The 15,420-nt window shown below is 41.5% G+C and overlaps 1 protein-coding gene across 3 annotated transcripts in view; it reads left to right on the forward strand.

Moving 5' to 3' along the window:
* KCNH1 (potassium voltage-gated channel subfamily H member 1) overlaps nt 1–15,420 on the forward strand; it is a 582,340-nt gene that overhangs the window by 163,936 nt on the left and 402,984 nt on the right. The window lies entirely within an intron of this gene.

The following is a 15,420-nucleotide window of genomic DNA, read 5'->3' on the forward strand; positions in this document are numbered from 1 at the left end:
AAGGAAATACCCGCATAAATGTAGCATCATATGATCATGGATTTAAAGCCAGAAAAGACCTTGGAGGCCATTAAGCAGATCTCTTTCATTTTTCACATGAGGAAACCGAATGCCAGAGATGGTTAAGTGACTTGCCCAGGGTCACGCAGATAGTAAGTGTTTGAGGAGGCCTTTGAACCCAGGTCTTCCTGACTGTAAATCCAGCACTTTATCCACTATACTACAGTATTCCAGCATATTAATTTCTAAAACCATTACAAGCACACAGCAAAAAAGACCAGAGGAAAAGGTAGGAGAAGAGAGAATGGGAAAGGTTTTAGTTCTAAGATGCAGAGAAGAGCAGTTCATAGCAACTTTAATCCTGTTCCCTTCAGCCCCAGAGAGTGTAGACGGTAAAGTGCTGATCCTGATCTTTATCTTAGGCAAATTCTTTCAGGGTATCTTGGAAGTTTGATAGGGAATTGATGGGGAGGAATCATTCCCTGAATAATAGCCCATATGTATATGGCACTTTGAGATCATGAGATTGTAATTTTAGACAGAAACAGAAAAACAAACTGAAATAGGCCCAGGAATTCTCCCCAAGCAAAATGGTAGACAAGTATAAGTTGATACAGTGCAAAATGAGAACAAGTAAATGCAAGGATGTATGTGGGGGGTGGGAGAACAAAATAAAGGAACAGTCTCAGAAAGGTGGGATTATTCATTAGGGAAATCTCCGAAAAGAAGTGAGTCTCACTCAAGCGAATGCGTACAAGTATACCAGGCTTTCCAACAGTTGTTCTTGGCTTTAAACCCCTCCCAGGAGGCCTAGGGGTTTAATTACAATGAGAAATGATCACATTTAGGAGCTGAGTGGCCTTGGCTGGTGTCCAGGACCTTAATAGGTAGAGTGGGGAGAGAAAGACTGAAGTCAATGGGTCTTGTTGAGCATTTCATGTTAAACCCATGATTTTGTCTAATGAGCAGCTATCAAAGTCCTGTGGCTTCTGACACAGGCAGGCCAGGGAGATTGTGGAAGTCTTTGGAAGGTGCTGTCAGAGACACCTTTGTTGTTGACCTTGTGGCAGAGCGATCATTCAAACTCCATGCTATTGTCTGTGCCTGAGAACTTGGTTAGCATACCCTGATACCTAAAACATTCCCAAGGACACATGCATGCACATGCACACACACACACGTACATACACAGAAAGAGAGAGGGAGGGAGGGACCGAAGAGAGAAAGAGAGAGAGACACAGAGAAAGAGAGAGAGAGAAACTCAAATATAGCTACTCAGAAATTTCTGACTGCAGGAATGAAACCATTCCACTGTCAAGAAGAGGTCTCATCGGACTTATGTTTTCAATCAAGCAATCAGTAAGTACATTTAAATGCCTTTTTATGTAATAACTTATCTATATAGAGCTTCGAGGTTCTATGTTAATTCACTTGAGGCTCACAATAGCTCTGAGAGGTAGGTGTTATTATTATCCCCATTTTACAAATGAGGAAACTGAGGTACTGAGAGGTTAAGTGACTTACTGAGGGTCACACAGCTGGCAAGGGCTAAGTCAGGATTCAAATTCAGGCCTTCCTAACTCCAAGCTTCCTAGCGTCCCTGTGGCAGATACCATGCTAGGTGCTGGGTATACAGAGACAAAAAAGAAAAGCCTCCCTACCCTCAGGTAGCTGACAGTCTGCTGTTGAAGGGGAGACAGAATGTACGTAAATCACATTTAAGCATATTCAGGATAGATATCATATAAATGCAAGGGAATTTCCTGGGGGAGGCACTAGATTCTTGAGCTGCCAGCAAAGGTCCCCTGTAGGATGGAGCACCTGAGTTGGGCCTTGAAGGAAGCTGGGAATTCTGTGAGGTTAAGGAAAAGTGAGAAGGCAATTCAAGCACGAGAGGCAGCATGAGCCAAAGACCAGGGACAAGAAAGGGAACATCCTGTCTGTGGAACAATGTGATATGGAATGTCACACACATGGACCAGCAAGCACACCAGGTTGGCTTGATCACAGGGTACCTGAGGGAGATAAGTACGGGAGAAGGCAGGAAGGCTAACTTCAGGTTCTGAAGGTTGTTAAATGACAAATAGAGCTGTTTGTATTTGATTTAGAGGTAATGAGGAGCTGCCAGAGCTCGGAGAGATCTGATCAGACTTGTATCAATAAAATTAATTAATTAATTATATTAAATATTATTATATTTTATAAAATATTTTATTAAATATTAATTTGGGAGAAGTGTGGAAAATGGATGGCAGAGGGAGAGACTTGAGCCAAGGAGGCTGAGGAGAAGGGTCTGGGCAAGAGGTGATACTGGTTGACCTAGATGGGACCTGGAGAAGAGAAGGAGACTGAGGCAAAACTTGGGAGACTCAACAAGATGTGGCAAAAGCTTAGGTACGAAGAGTGAGGGAAAGGAAAGTGGCCTGAAAGAAAAGTGTATGAAACTGAGGAATTATTGTAGAAAAGTAGACCAGGGAGTTTTGTTTTGAATGTTGCTCTCTGGATATCTTTGATTCTGTGGTTCCTTTTGCTGCGTAGAAAAGTCCAGGAAACATATCTAAAAATCACTGGATTTTCTGGGACACAGAACTTTAAAAAGTGTGTGTCTAGGACAGAAGCTCTGTGAAGCCTTGATCGGAACTTTTCTCAGATAGGTCCATTATACTTGGTCCCAAAATCTCAGAAAAATAGCGTTTAGCAATAATACTTGAATCAACATAATTTTGTCCTATAGCTCCTCCCCACCTCCCTACATCATGAATATCTATCTCTTTTCCCCGGCATCCCAGATGGCATTGGCTGTCTCACCATTTCAGATCCTGTTCCTGGTTTTCACATTGAAGACTCCCCTGGAGTGCTAGGGACACCTGGGTGGTGCAGTACATAGAATACTGGGCCTGGAGTCGAGAAGAGCTGAATTCAAATCCTGCCTCACTAGTGATGTGACCCTGAGCAAGTCACTTAACCTTGTCTGCCTCAAATTCTTCAAATGTAAAATGAGGATAGTAATAGAATCAACAACAGAATCATTAGCTCTTAGCTCTGTGCTGGCACATAGTAGGTGCTTAATTTTCCTTCCCTCCCTCTCTTCCTTCCTTCCTTCCTTCCTTCCTTCCTTCCTTCCTTCCTTCCTTCCTTCCTTCCTTCCTCCCTTCCTCCCTTCCTCCCTCCCTCCCTCCCTCCCTTCCTTCCTTCCTTCCTTCCTTCCTTCCTTCCTTCCTTCCTTCCTTCCTTCCTTCCTTCCTTCCTTCCTTCCTTTCTTCTTCCTTCCTTCTTGATATGGCTCTTTAACTCCAAAGCACAGAGGATGATGATGGTACTGGTTGGCAGGGTGGGAAGAGAAGAGGAGGTCCTGGTAGAAGGTCACTTGCTGACCTTTTATCATCTAACATAGCTAAAAACAAAACCAGTGACTTTAGGAGTCCATGTACTTGAAGTGGAATCTAAGCATCTACTTAGCAGGTATTTGTATATGCCCTTAATCAGTTGCTACCTGCAGCCAAATTAGAAAAGGACAGAGTGCTAATAAAGTCTAATTACTGGGAGAATTGAGGTCTCATACATACTTTGCATGGAGAAGATATTTATGGAGAACAGTTGGTAACAAAGTTAGACCAGATCACCTTCCATCTTGCTTTATTTTCCCCCTGAGATGAGAAACGTGTTCACACAAAACTCTCTTTATCTTTAGAGAAGATTACTGACAAGTAGTGATCTCTAATACCTTTCATGAGAGCCATATTGCTAGGGGTGTGGGAGTAGGAGGCACTAGTGAAGGGGGAAGGGAGAGAGCTCAGCGTTTAGCCATGGACTGCGTGCTTACGGACTCATTGAAGGGGACTGCGTGGTATGAACTTTTCCAAGTGGAGAGAAAACATCAGTTGTGTGAACTCTGGCTAACTGATATTCTAGGCAAGTGTCCAACCTTCTTTGTAATAGACATTTCAGATCAGACCCCTTCATGGAATGGTTCTTGCTGATATAATACTTGAAGTTTTTCATAACATTTCACATATATCATCTCACTCAATCCTTACAACTACTCTGTGGTTTAGGTGCCATTGTTAACTTCATTTTTCAGATCATAGCACTGAGTCTCAAAGAGATTAAGAAATGCAGGAGTATATAGCTAGCAAGAGGTCCATTTTGAACCCTACTTCTAAGTCCAGCGTTCCATCCATTGTACCACATTACCTTTCATCTGGAATATGAAGATTGAGTCAAAGGGCTAGGACAATCCTATCCCTGCTAGTAGACAGCTATTTGAGCTGCTGTGACCACAAATGTCTTCACTTGATGCTAAATGAATCCCCCTGAACTAGTATTGGGATGACTTTCCTTCACCCCTAGTGGGCCATGATGGATAAAGAGGTTTAAGTTTCTTTTTGGACACTTACTAGCTGTTTGATTGTGGACCTGACTGTGAACCTCTGTGAGCCTTATTTTCCTTATTCATAAAATGAGGGGCTTGGACTTGGTGGCTTTTATAAGTGCCCTGGCAGCTCCAGACCTCTGACCTCTGACCAGACCCACATTCAAAGCCTTTCTATCTTGGTGCAAGACCTACCAAAGCTTGCCTTCTTCATGAACTCTGAGTTACCTCCAAAATGAAGAGGACTTCAGACAACCTATGAAATAACAGTATTTAACAATGATGCCCATGAGCCTTGTAGTTACTAACAACTGAGACTTGCAAGCAAGCTCAAGCACTTTCCAGGGAGCTTTTTCATCAATCCCAAGTCCCTTTTCTAGGCATCTAAATGACATCACTTCTAGGCTGCTGGCAGGTGACCACACCACCATCCACAACTCCAGAAGGGAGCACTGAGTGGACTGGCCTGGGTGAAAGGACACATTCAGGAGTCACCAGAGATAAAAGAAAAATTGATTAGAAATTTCACAGTGATCTGTCATCATCACTATTTGTCCTGTCCAGTTTGGCATGGCCATCCCACTTTTCTAGGTCCCATTACTGCTCCCTTTCCCAAGCATAAGATAGTTATCTCATTATTTAAATATCCTCCAGTTAAATATTCTCACATTCTTAACTTAATGTCCTTAATTACACATATTAGCAAAGGAAGTACTTGGCACATTGTGGCTGCCTGCTGACATTCCAGAATTTCTTACCGAACAGGCTCTGGCTTTTAAATACCTGCTTAATGTTCAGGTACATCAAGCATCATGGCCCAAGAATAGAAATAATGATACCCTTTTTAATCCTGACTTCAACTCACTGTTTTCCAAAGTTAAATGCTACCAGGGCTACAATGGCACCTGTTAAGGTAGCCCTACTCACTTCCTGGATGAAGTAATAGAATATCCTACTCCCTCCCACTCAGCTAGTACTCACTTTATAGCTGTTGGTCTCAAGGTCCTTACCTGTGAAAGGAAGAAACTAATCCTGTCCTATCCTTTCCTGAGAGGGAGGCTGTCAGGGGAAGTGAGGAAGCAGAGACCCCTTGGTGGTTTGGGGCAGGGGTTTTTTTTTGGTTTTGTTTTTAGGAAAGGAAGGGTCTTTTAGAGCGGTTTGTGCTATATATCCCACAGAAGATTTAGTGTGGAGTAGAAAGCCAGTCTTGAAACCAGGAAGACCTGAGTTCAAGTCCCATCTCTGATTTGTGATAGCTGCATGATCCTAGCAAGGGAAGGAAATACGCATTTATTAAGCACCTACTTTGTTCCAGGCACTGTGTTAAGGACTTTACAAATATCATTGCATTTGATCGTCATAACAACCTTTTGAGGAGGGTGCTATTTTTATCCCCATTTTACAATTTAGGAAACTGACTTAGACAGAGGTTAAGTGACTTGCCCAGGGTCATTCAGCTAGTGTTTTAGAATGGATTCTTCCTTCCCAGGCAAGTTTCCAAGTCTATAACTTGTGGAGAAAGTGCCAGCCTGCATTGCCTGAAGGATTTTCTCACCTTAAGGTTCTCTATGCCAGTGAATTCCAGATTCATTTTCTATCCTTCTCTCTTGTGCTATCATAGAGGGAAGTGAAAAAGTGTAAACCTTTGGAAGCACGATCATTTTTTCTTCCCCAAACATGTATTCCCTGTGACCCAACAAGCCTTCAAAGGACATCAAATGATCCCCCTTTCCGCATGTAGAATGTGGAAGAGGAAGGCTTTCTGCCATGTTTTTATTCCCTGAGCTTTTAGATAAATCCAGTGGGAGCTTGCTTCAGTCTAGTCTTGTGACAAGCCATGCATGACAGTCACCACCACTGGTCAGGTGGGTGTCACACTGAGGGCTCAGAGGAGAGCACCAGAGCTGAAACAAAGAACTTTTTTCCTGGTGAAAAAAAGTTAAAGGCAGGGGAAAATGTAGATGATTGTTGGAAATGGGGAGGGAGGAATGCAAGGGATATTTTGAGTGTAAGTACAGTTGCACTAGCAGAGGGAACAGTCTGCCCCTCAGGGGTCCCTCTTAGGGTTTGGGGGGTGTATGAAAGGAGAGGGATGCCCTGGTGATAGGACCCTAAGCATGATGGATCAGGGAGTGGTTGTGCAGTATGATGGTCAGCAGAGGACTAAACCTGAGGGTTAGTGATTGCTGTGGGGAGGAAGGATACCCTCACACATCAGTATGCTGGTACAAAGCCTCATTTGCTCCATGATGGTTATGGCTGTGGAGGATAGCAGCCAAGTCAGGATGAGGGAAAGTCCATCTGCTTGATAATACCCTGGAGGAGGAAGGAGGAAAGTCTGACACAATACTATAATAACATTAGCCCTTCCTAATTTCTCTACACATAGGTTCCTGATTAATCACACGTATAGGGAATGGTAAGTCTATTCAACAACTCTACTTTAAAGGATCCTATATCTATCCTAAATCATACAAGCACAAACACACATATACACACCTACATATATACATGCATATATATGTATATGTATACACATGCATATATAAATACACTTACATAATACATATTCATATTTTATAAATTGTAATACATTGTATATACACGTATTATATGTGGGAATATATATTTATTTTCATGCCAGGAAGAAGGCCTCCTTCATTTTGTGCTTCCTTTCTGGCCCATCAGATGAAGAGATTGCAACACTTTAATGACACCTGCAGCACAGCTATGCAGCATATGGTGTGACAGTGGCCTGCTGGGAAACCGCAGTGGGACGCAGCAGCCTGGCAGGCAGCAGTGAGGAAAAGAGAAAGTTTTTCAAAGCTGAGGTATCTGCTATAGCAGAATCTAAAGGATAGAAATGCAAAACATAGCGCAGGCTGCAAACAATGACTTTAGTTGCACACCCAAGAGCAATCTTACCTGGTACCTGGGGGTGAGAACGGCTGTCAGACTCCCTGCCTTCGCTCGTGGCCACACCAGTTAGGTGATCGTCAGATTTTAATGTAAAGTGTATGCATTCAGCAAATCTTGGACAAGCACTGGCTGAGACCCTCGCTATACGCTGGGCACTGTACTGGTCATCAGAGGAGATACAAAGTTTAGATTAGATAGAGTCCTTGTCCACTGGCTCCCTATCACCGCCAGGAACAAATAAAAAATGCTCCCCTTGGCTTTCAAAGCTCTTCCTAACCTAGCCCCCTCTTACCCCCTCCAGTCTTCTAACACCCTACTCCCCAACATGTACCCTTCAATCCAGTGACACTGACATCCTGGCTGTTCCACAAACGAGACTCCATTTCTTGGCTGCAGGTGTTTCCTTTAGCTGTCTCCCATGCTTAGAATACTCTCCTTCCGCTGCTCTGATTACTGACCTCCCTGCCTTCTTTTAAATCCCAAATAAAATCTCATCTTCTACAGGAAGCCTGCCCCGACGCTTTTAATTCCAGCACCTTCCTTCTTTTAATTATTTCTTATTTATCCTGTATATAACTTACTTTGACTATGTTTGTTTGCATGTTGTCTCCCCCATCAGATTGTAAGCATCATGAGGACAGGGACTGTTTTTTATCTCTTTTTGTATCCCCAATATTTAGCCTGGTGCCTGGCACATAGTACGTGCTTAATTGTGTTGTGTGGTTTAATAACTGATTCGTGATTGATTGACGCTGGAGTTTACAGTCTAATGGGGGAAAAGACACAAACACAGGGAAAAATAATGCAGATCATTATGTGAGAAGTGTATTATAATGATATGAAACAAAGCATTCTATGGGGTCCAAGTCAGGAAGCCATAACCAATGGAAAAGATCAGGGAAAATTTCATTGAAGACATGCCCTATGAGCTTGTTTTAAAGAATGGGGAGAATTCAACAGATGTGTGTGTATACATATGTATATATAGATACACACACATACATACATATATAATATATATATACACATACACAATGCATACACATATGTATGTATGATATATATTGCAATATATTATATATTTTGTACGATATATATTCCTTTATTTACTTCTTTTGATTAGGATCTATGATTTCCTTGTGGGAAACTCCCAGTGTTCAAGCTCCCTCCACCAATTTAGATCAGTAACTCAAATTTAATTTCAAATCAGAGTATTGCCTAGAAACAGTTAGATGGCTTGACTGTGGTCACCTAGCCGGTACATGTCAGAAGATTTGGATCCAAACTATGATTTCATGGGTATGGGGAAATCCCTGTGAGGAAACACCCTCCATCAATTTGTATCCACTCCAATTTATATAATATTGATAAATACTGATTGGTTCATTGATTGTTTGATTATACTCTTATAGAATATTTTGAGACATTAAGAGCTTAAGTGACATACCCATAGTCTGACAACCATAATGTATCAGAGGTGGTCCTTGAATACAGAACATCCTTTTTAGACAGCAAAAGGCAATAGTGGATAGAAGATTTAAATTGGGTTCAGGAAGACCTGAGTTCAAATCCTACCTCAGAGTAGGTGTGTAATCCAAGGGAAATCACTTAATATCTTTCAGTCATAATGTCTTCACATATTAAAAAGGTGACAATAATAGTAAATACTTTACGGGGTTGTTGTATGGATCCAAAGAGATAATCTAGGTAAAATGCTTTGAAAACTGGAAAGTGCTGTGTGACTGCTGGTAGTATTATGGCCTCTGAGGCCAGCTCTCTGTCCACTACACAGAACTGTCTCTTCCAAAAGTGCCTGAGATTCATAGAATATTCAGTGCTGTTTTGTTTTTCCCATTATCCTTTTTACATAAGCTCCTTCAGGGGTAAAGTGAACAAATGGCTCATCTTTATAGGATTATCCTGCTTTATAGAACAATTGGCCAATGTCCTAAAAAACCCTCCTGAGCACTTGCTGTCACATGGTCTCGGTTTTTGTTCTGAGGGCCTGGAGATGCTCCTTCTTAATTCATTGCTTATGGTGGAGCCCTGGGCAGCTGCCTTGCTTCATCTGCTTGTGGTTGAGCCTTTCCTCATGGCAGATTCTGCCCTGTCCCCTATGGACAGGACACAGTCTTTTGTCCCCCTTACCTTCCTATTTTACTGTGTTTGTAATTTTAGAGGAAGTGTGTGGGAGAAGGGACTTTGGGAGGCCAGGAAGGAAAAAGAGGGTAACTAGCCCATGGGGTCTCCCTATGGCCTTGGTCCTATGAAAGGCAGTCCTCAGCTGTTAGTTATTGTGGGCACTGGTGTTTTGGGAAAACTAATGCTGTTGTCTGCTTTCCAAATGCCCGAGATGCGGAGTGCCTGGATCCCCTTTGTCCTTCCCTCTGGGGTCACTACAAGTTTGGCTTTTCCATTTGGGACCATAAGGATCTCATCCAAGACAAAATTTTGGACCATAGGCCCTTTTCTAGAGTTCCCTCTGAAATTATTTCCCATTTATATTGTATTTCTCATGTATATATGTAGTTGCTTATATGTTATCTCCCTGTTAGAATGTGGATTCCTTTTGGTCTGGAATGGTTCTTTTGCCTTTCCTTGTATTCCCAGGATTTGACACGGTACCTGACACATAGTAAGGGCTTGATAAGTGCTTTTTGCTTGCCTGCCTGCTTTAGCCAAACAACTTGACCTTCCCCTCCTTCAGTCTGATCTGTCACAAAAGCTTCTACATTGAGAGCTGAAATGTCTTCCATTCCAGCAATGGAGCCACCACTGTTGTGCTGATCACTGAGTGCTGAAGTCTCACCTTTGATTCTTTCCCATCTCTTCCTTTTCCATCTACTCTCTTATTTCAATTTCTTCCTCCTGAGGCAGTCCTAGGACCATGACTTTGAAAGTGGCACTCAGCTTTTTCTCCTCTTGGCATCAACTGAATCCAAATCAGTCAGGTGACAAGCATTTTTTGAGTACTTAGTATGTGCCAGGAATTGTGTTAAGTTCTGGGGATACAACAAATTGCAAAAACAATCCCAACCCTCAATAAACCTGTACTTGAATGAGAGAGAGAATGTGAAAATAATCATGTGCATACCAAGATACATACAGGGTTAGAAGGTAGACCCCTTCCATCCTCTTGGCCAAGCTCTATGGTTCTCTATGCTGAAGGATAAAGTTGCCCTCCAGAACAGCTGGCTTCCAGGGCAGAGAGCTCTCTATGTGTTCAGGGGTCCCTTAGTTGGGATGTGACAAGACCTACTTACGTTCTAGAAGTCCCTGAAGAAGACATATACCAGTGGGGAACTGTAAAAGGAAGAATAACCCTCCTTTTCCTTTCTTACCTCCATCTTCCTTGCCTTCTTTCTCTCTCCCATCACCACCCCCTACTCAGTTCCATGTAGGGGCAATGGTTTTTATGCTTTTGCTATGATATGACTGTGCTCTGGGCTTTGGATTAATCCCCCTTCTCTCAACTCCCAAGGCCCAGGAACAATGTTTTATATTTGGTCTATGAAAAAGGCTTTGGAGGGTAATAATAGGGGCTTTGTAAGGATGAGGTACAGGGTGGATCTACTTCATTTGGTCCTATTCATTTTGCTCTCTTAGGAGAGTGCTAATTCTTCCTTCATGACATCCAGAGAGATTCACCCTGGCATTGTTTGGGGCTGCCTATCTGTGTTATGTAGCTTCAAGGGACACTATCACTGCGCAGCCAGTCAGAAAGAATGTCCTTGGGGAGCTGCTTCTCCTGGTCTCCCTGAGACAATGGGACCTACAATAGGAACAAGATGCTTTGTTCCCTTTGGCTTTGGTCCCTGTGCCTTGTGATGATCAGTCTTAGAGGGCCCCACACCGGAAAAATATATAGGTAGCTGCAATCAGATTTGTTGATCACTAATTTTTCATTAAACAAAAATAGCCTCTGGCTTTATATTATTTTTCCCTCTCCACTGGGGAGATGACAGAAGGAATGGCCTGAGTCCTTGAAAAACTGTTCAGGGATTTGGTACCTTAGGGAAACTCCCACACTTCTTTGTTGAGACATTCCAATTCTTATAATCTAAGAGTAATTAGAATAATAAAGTGTTTTTGACTTAAAGAACTTCAGGGTGGGTTTTTGAGGAGATATAGTATATCTGTATTTAATGGTCTCTTTACTGCTTAAGATTCTTCTGTGTTACATAGAAACATCTGATCTAAACCATTTACAAGTATTATTCAGCTCTCCCAAACTCAACATAAATATTATACTTCATTCATTCATTCATTGAATCACAGAATTTTAGTCTTGGATGGGGCCTTAGAATCCATCTAGATCAATGTGTCCCTGATCAAGAATATTGCATAACACTCCAACAAGTAGTCACCAGCCTTTACTTGAAGACCTCTAATGGTCCTGGAATAAGATGTAGGGGGCAGAATGGGGAGGAGGAATCCATTGCAGGAATCTAAGACAACCCATTCCACTTTGGGATAATTCCATTTAGAAGTTTTTCCTTATATTGAGTCAAAAACTAACAATTTTTCACTTTCTGTTTGCTTCATACAGTAGTCTATCCATCCCTACATAATTCCATCCAGCCATCCAGCCATCCAACAAGGAATTACTCAAGATTCTGAGGATTGTGAGGGAAAAGAAAAGAAATAGAAGAAATGGACCTAACTTGAAGGAGTTTATTATTTATAGTCAGGGAATAAAATGGACACGAATAATCAGAAAATAGAAATTAAGTAAGAAATTGATCATTATGAGATTTAGTAAGTATAGGCTTCCTGGAAGAGGTGACTTTTGAGTCCAGTATTGAAAAATGTGATGGATGGCAATTGGTGGAGATGTGGAAGAAGGATGCACCTAAAGGAAGGAGTAGTATTAGCAAAAGCATTGATGTGGGACAGAATAAGGAACTGAAGGAATAAAACATATGAAAGATGACAATGATCCTGTTTTTTTTCTTTCCCTAAGGTAGAGGGGATTGTGTTAGGTAACAACAGAAGACAAGAATTCTAGGCAAAAGTACAGAATTATATAATTATATAACTTAAGTGAGAACAGAAGGAGAGATTGCTTTTGGCTAAAGGAATTCTGGTCTAATATACACTAAACAATCCAGTCATTTCAAAGAAGAGGAAACTGAGTGGCTCACCTATGCTCAACCTCCTTGTTTTAGATAAGGAAACTGAGACTCCTGTCTCCAGTTTCAGTGTTCTATCCATCTTAACAAATGGTCTCTCTGAGAGGCTTCCAATCAATCAATCAGTAAACATTTATTAAGTACCTGCTATGTGCCAAGCACTATGCTAACCTCTAGATACAAAAAGAGGCAAAAGGCAGTCTTTGCTCTCAAGGAACTTACAATCTAATGGGGAAGACCACATGCAGATTTAGAGAACCCCAGGTCCTACCATTAATCTCAGATAAAGCGTGATCTAATATTTCCTTGCAGGTATATGGACTCCAACTCAGGCCTCTTTGAATTCTGATTGCAGAATTTCCCTGTTAAACTACCTTTCCTAGGCACACAGTTTTCAGGGCCAGTACCATTTTTTTTTTTTTAACTATTTCTGCTTTAAAATTTCTTCTAACTGCCAGTTCCATATAATAATGCAGCCTTCAATTTTCTTTTTACTTCCTTCTACCTTGGTATTTTATGAGCACACAATTTCCTTAAATGGCCCAAGTTTCTTGACAGTTTCTCCCCCGCCCCATCCATCCCCACCACTGTGTTAGCGACTAGGACTGCCATTTTTTCTTCTTGGGTCCCTTTCACCTTCTTAAGGCAGTCATCTCTCCTGGGAGCACATCTCCCAGCTTATTACTTTTTCTCAATACCAACATTAGCATCTCTAAAACTCAATTACATTTCCATTACTGTAGCTCAGACAGACTGGAATTTGCTCTCGATTCAAATATAATTTTGGGGAAAGTTTTTTTTTTTTTTTTTGCCACAAAGCAATTTTCATTTGCAAGTCAAGAAATTAGACCATTACTATCCCATTTGTTGTACGAAAGCCATGCAGCCAAGTAAAGAAGAGAGAGAATTTTTAGAGCTGACTGGGAGTAGGGAACTGGTTTATGCTTCAGGTATAAATATAACATATTTATATATTACAACATAATAAAATAAATGTAAATAAAAATAAGTAAATTAATAATAATTATAAAATTTATAGTTTATAAAAATAATAAAGTACAATTTTAAAAACTTATTTTTAATCAGCAAAATTTCCACTTTCCCTTTCTTCTTAGTTGAGAAAGAAGAAAAATAAAACCTGTGTTACAAACATGGATAATTAGACAAAACAAATTTCCACGCTGGCCGTGTCTTTTTTTAAAGGCTCATTTTGGAATCAGTCTATCACCTGTCTATCAGGAAGTGGATAGCATGTTTCTCATTTGTCCTCTGGAATCCTCGTTGGTCGTTATGTTGGTACCTGTGGCTCCCAGAAGCTGTAGCATGACCACACCCGAGTAAAACCATCTCATCAGACTGGCTAACCCAGGCTGAGGGTAATGAACAGACCTGCAACTTGTTGGTGAGTTAGGGGAACGTCTACCCCAAGCACCTGAAGACCTCTCCTGGTGGAATGTACTGATGAGAACGATTTGTTCAAATCACCACGAAGGTGGCTGAAGCAAGTGCTGTGGAGAGGTTGGAGTTTGCAAAGACACTGAAGACAGCAAGGTCATCCACTGCATCCCAGACCATTGTCAGTCATCCTGACTTTCATCCTGCCAGTGGACTTGGATGACTCAAGAAGAGGGTGATGACTGTGCTACTCTGTCTCACTTAAATCCAATTCATGCATGAGTCAAGACATCACCTTGTGATATCATTGGTCCTCTTTGAAATGAAGGTCAAACAACAGAGTTCCTAAATGTTTCACAGTTGTTTTACTTTACAATCTTCTTGTCTTTGTATAAATTGTTCCCCTGGTTCTTCTCACTTTGCATCAGTTCTGGTCTGGAGTCAGGAAGACTCATATTCCTTAGTTCGAATTCAACCTCAGACACTTATTAGCTGTGTGGCCTTGGGCAAGTCACTTAATCCTGTTTGCCTCCATTTCCTAATGAGCTGGAGAAGGAAATGGCAAATCAGTCACCACTGCAGTATCTTTGTCAAGAAAACACCAAATAAGTTCACAAAGAATTGGACATGATTGAAAAGCTACCAAAGAACTACTTGCTCAAATATGAGATTATTTTCCCTTGCCTTCCTTTTACTTCTTCCCTCCCTCAATGTATTCTTCAATTTCCTTTCTATTCTTTTTAAGATCATCAAGATATAACAGAAGCTCTTCCAGGCCTACTAACTAATTGGACTATGATCCTTAATGATAACAAGATTCAGAGGGAACATAGTATCATTTCCCCATATTAGAATGTAAGCAATTTATCCTTGTTTGGTCTTTATGGACCATGCAGGTTTGCCATTTTAGGTTCCTCTTGACTCATGTCCTGAGAGATAAACCTGTCAGTTGGTACCTGTTCTCACATCTTGCATGAAGTCGCTGTGCATTGATATGGGTCTCAGACCTTGACTTTCCCCAGTGCACACTTTCAATCTTTGGGCACTAGATTGTACCATCCAGTGCATTGCTGGTCAGACCCTGTCTCCTTTGTCTACAGACCTCTCTGTCTATCTCCCTATGTCAATGTGGGCTGGAAAAATGACTCATTGTGATTTTTTGGGGGGGAATTTTCCAATCAGTGTTCCATCTGGTATATTTTCTAGGTCTGTTTGGAAAGATTTTATTGAAGAGGGGAAGAACTCACCATATTTCTTTCTACCATTTTGAATCTACCTTCTAGCTCTTTCTACTTTATATAGTCAACCACCCCTGTGCCCTTCTCACCTTATATTATCCCCTCTGCAAGACTATCCCTTTCACCTACTGGTGAGTTCCTTCTGGAGCCCACGCCAGCTAGCTTTTGTTCCCCTCCTAGTTCTGCTCCTGACTTCCTGGACTTCAAAACTATGTCTTCATTTCTTTCTCCCCTAACTGACCCTGTTTTCAGCAGCCTTTAAGTAGGTTATCTTCCTCCATTAGAATGTGACCTCCTTGAGGACAGAAACTGTCTTTCTTTGTGTTTGCATTTGTAATGCAGACAGGCTTAGTGGAGTGTCTGG

This window comes from Notamacropus eugenii, chromosome 2 (assembly GCF_028372415.1).
Source record: "Notamacropus eugenii isolate mMacEug1 chromosome 2, mMacEug1.pri_v2, whole genome shotgun sequence".
Taxonomy (NCBI): domain Eukaryota; kingdom Metazoa; phylum Chordata; class Mammalia; order Diprotodontia; family Macropodidae; genus Notamacropus; species Notamacropus eugenii.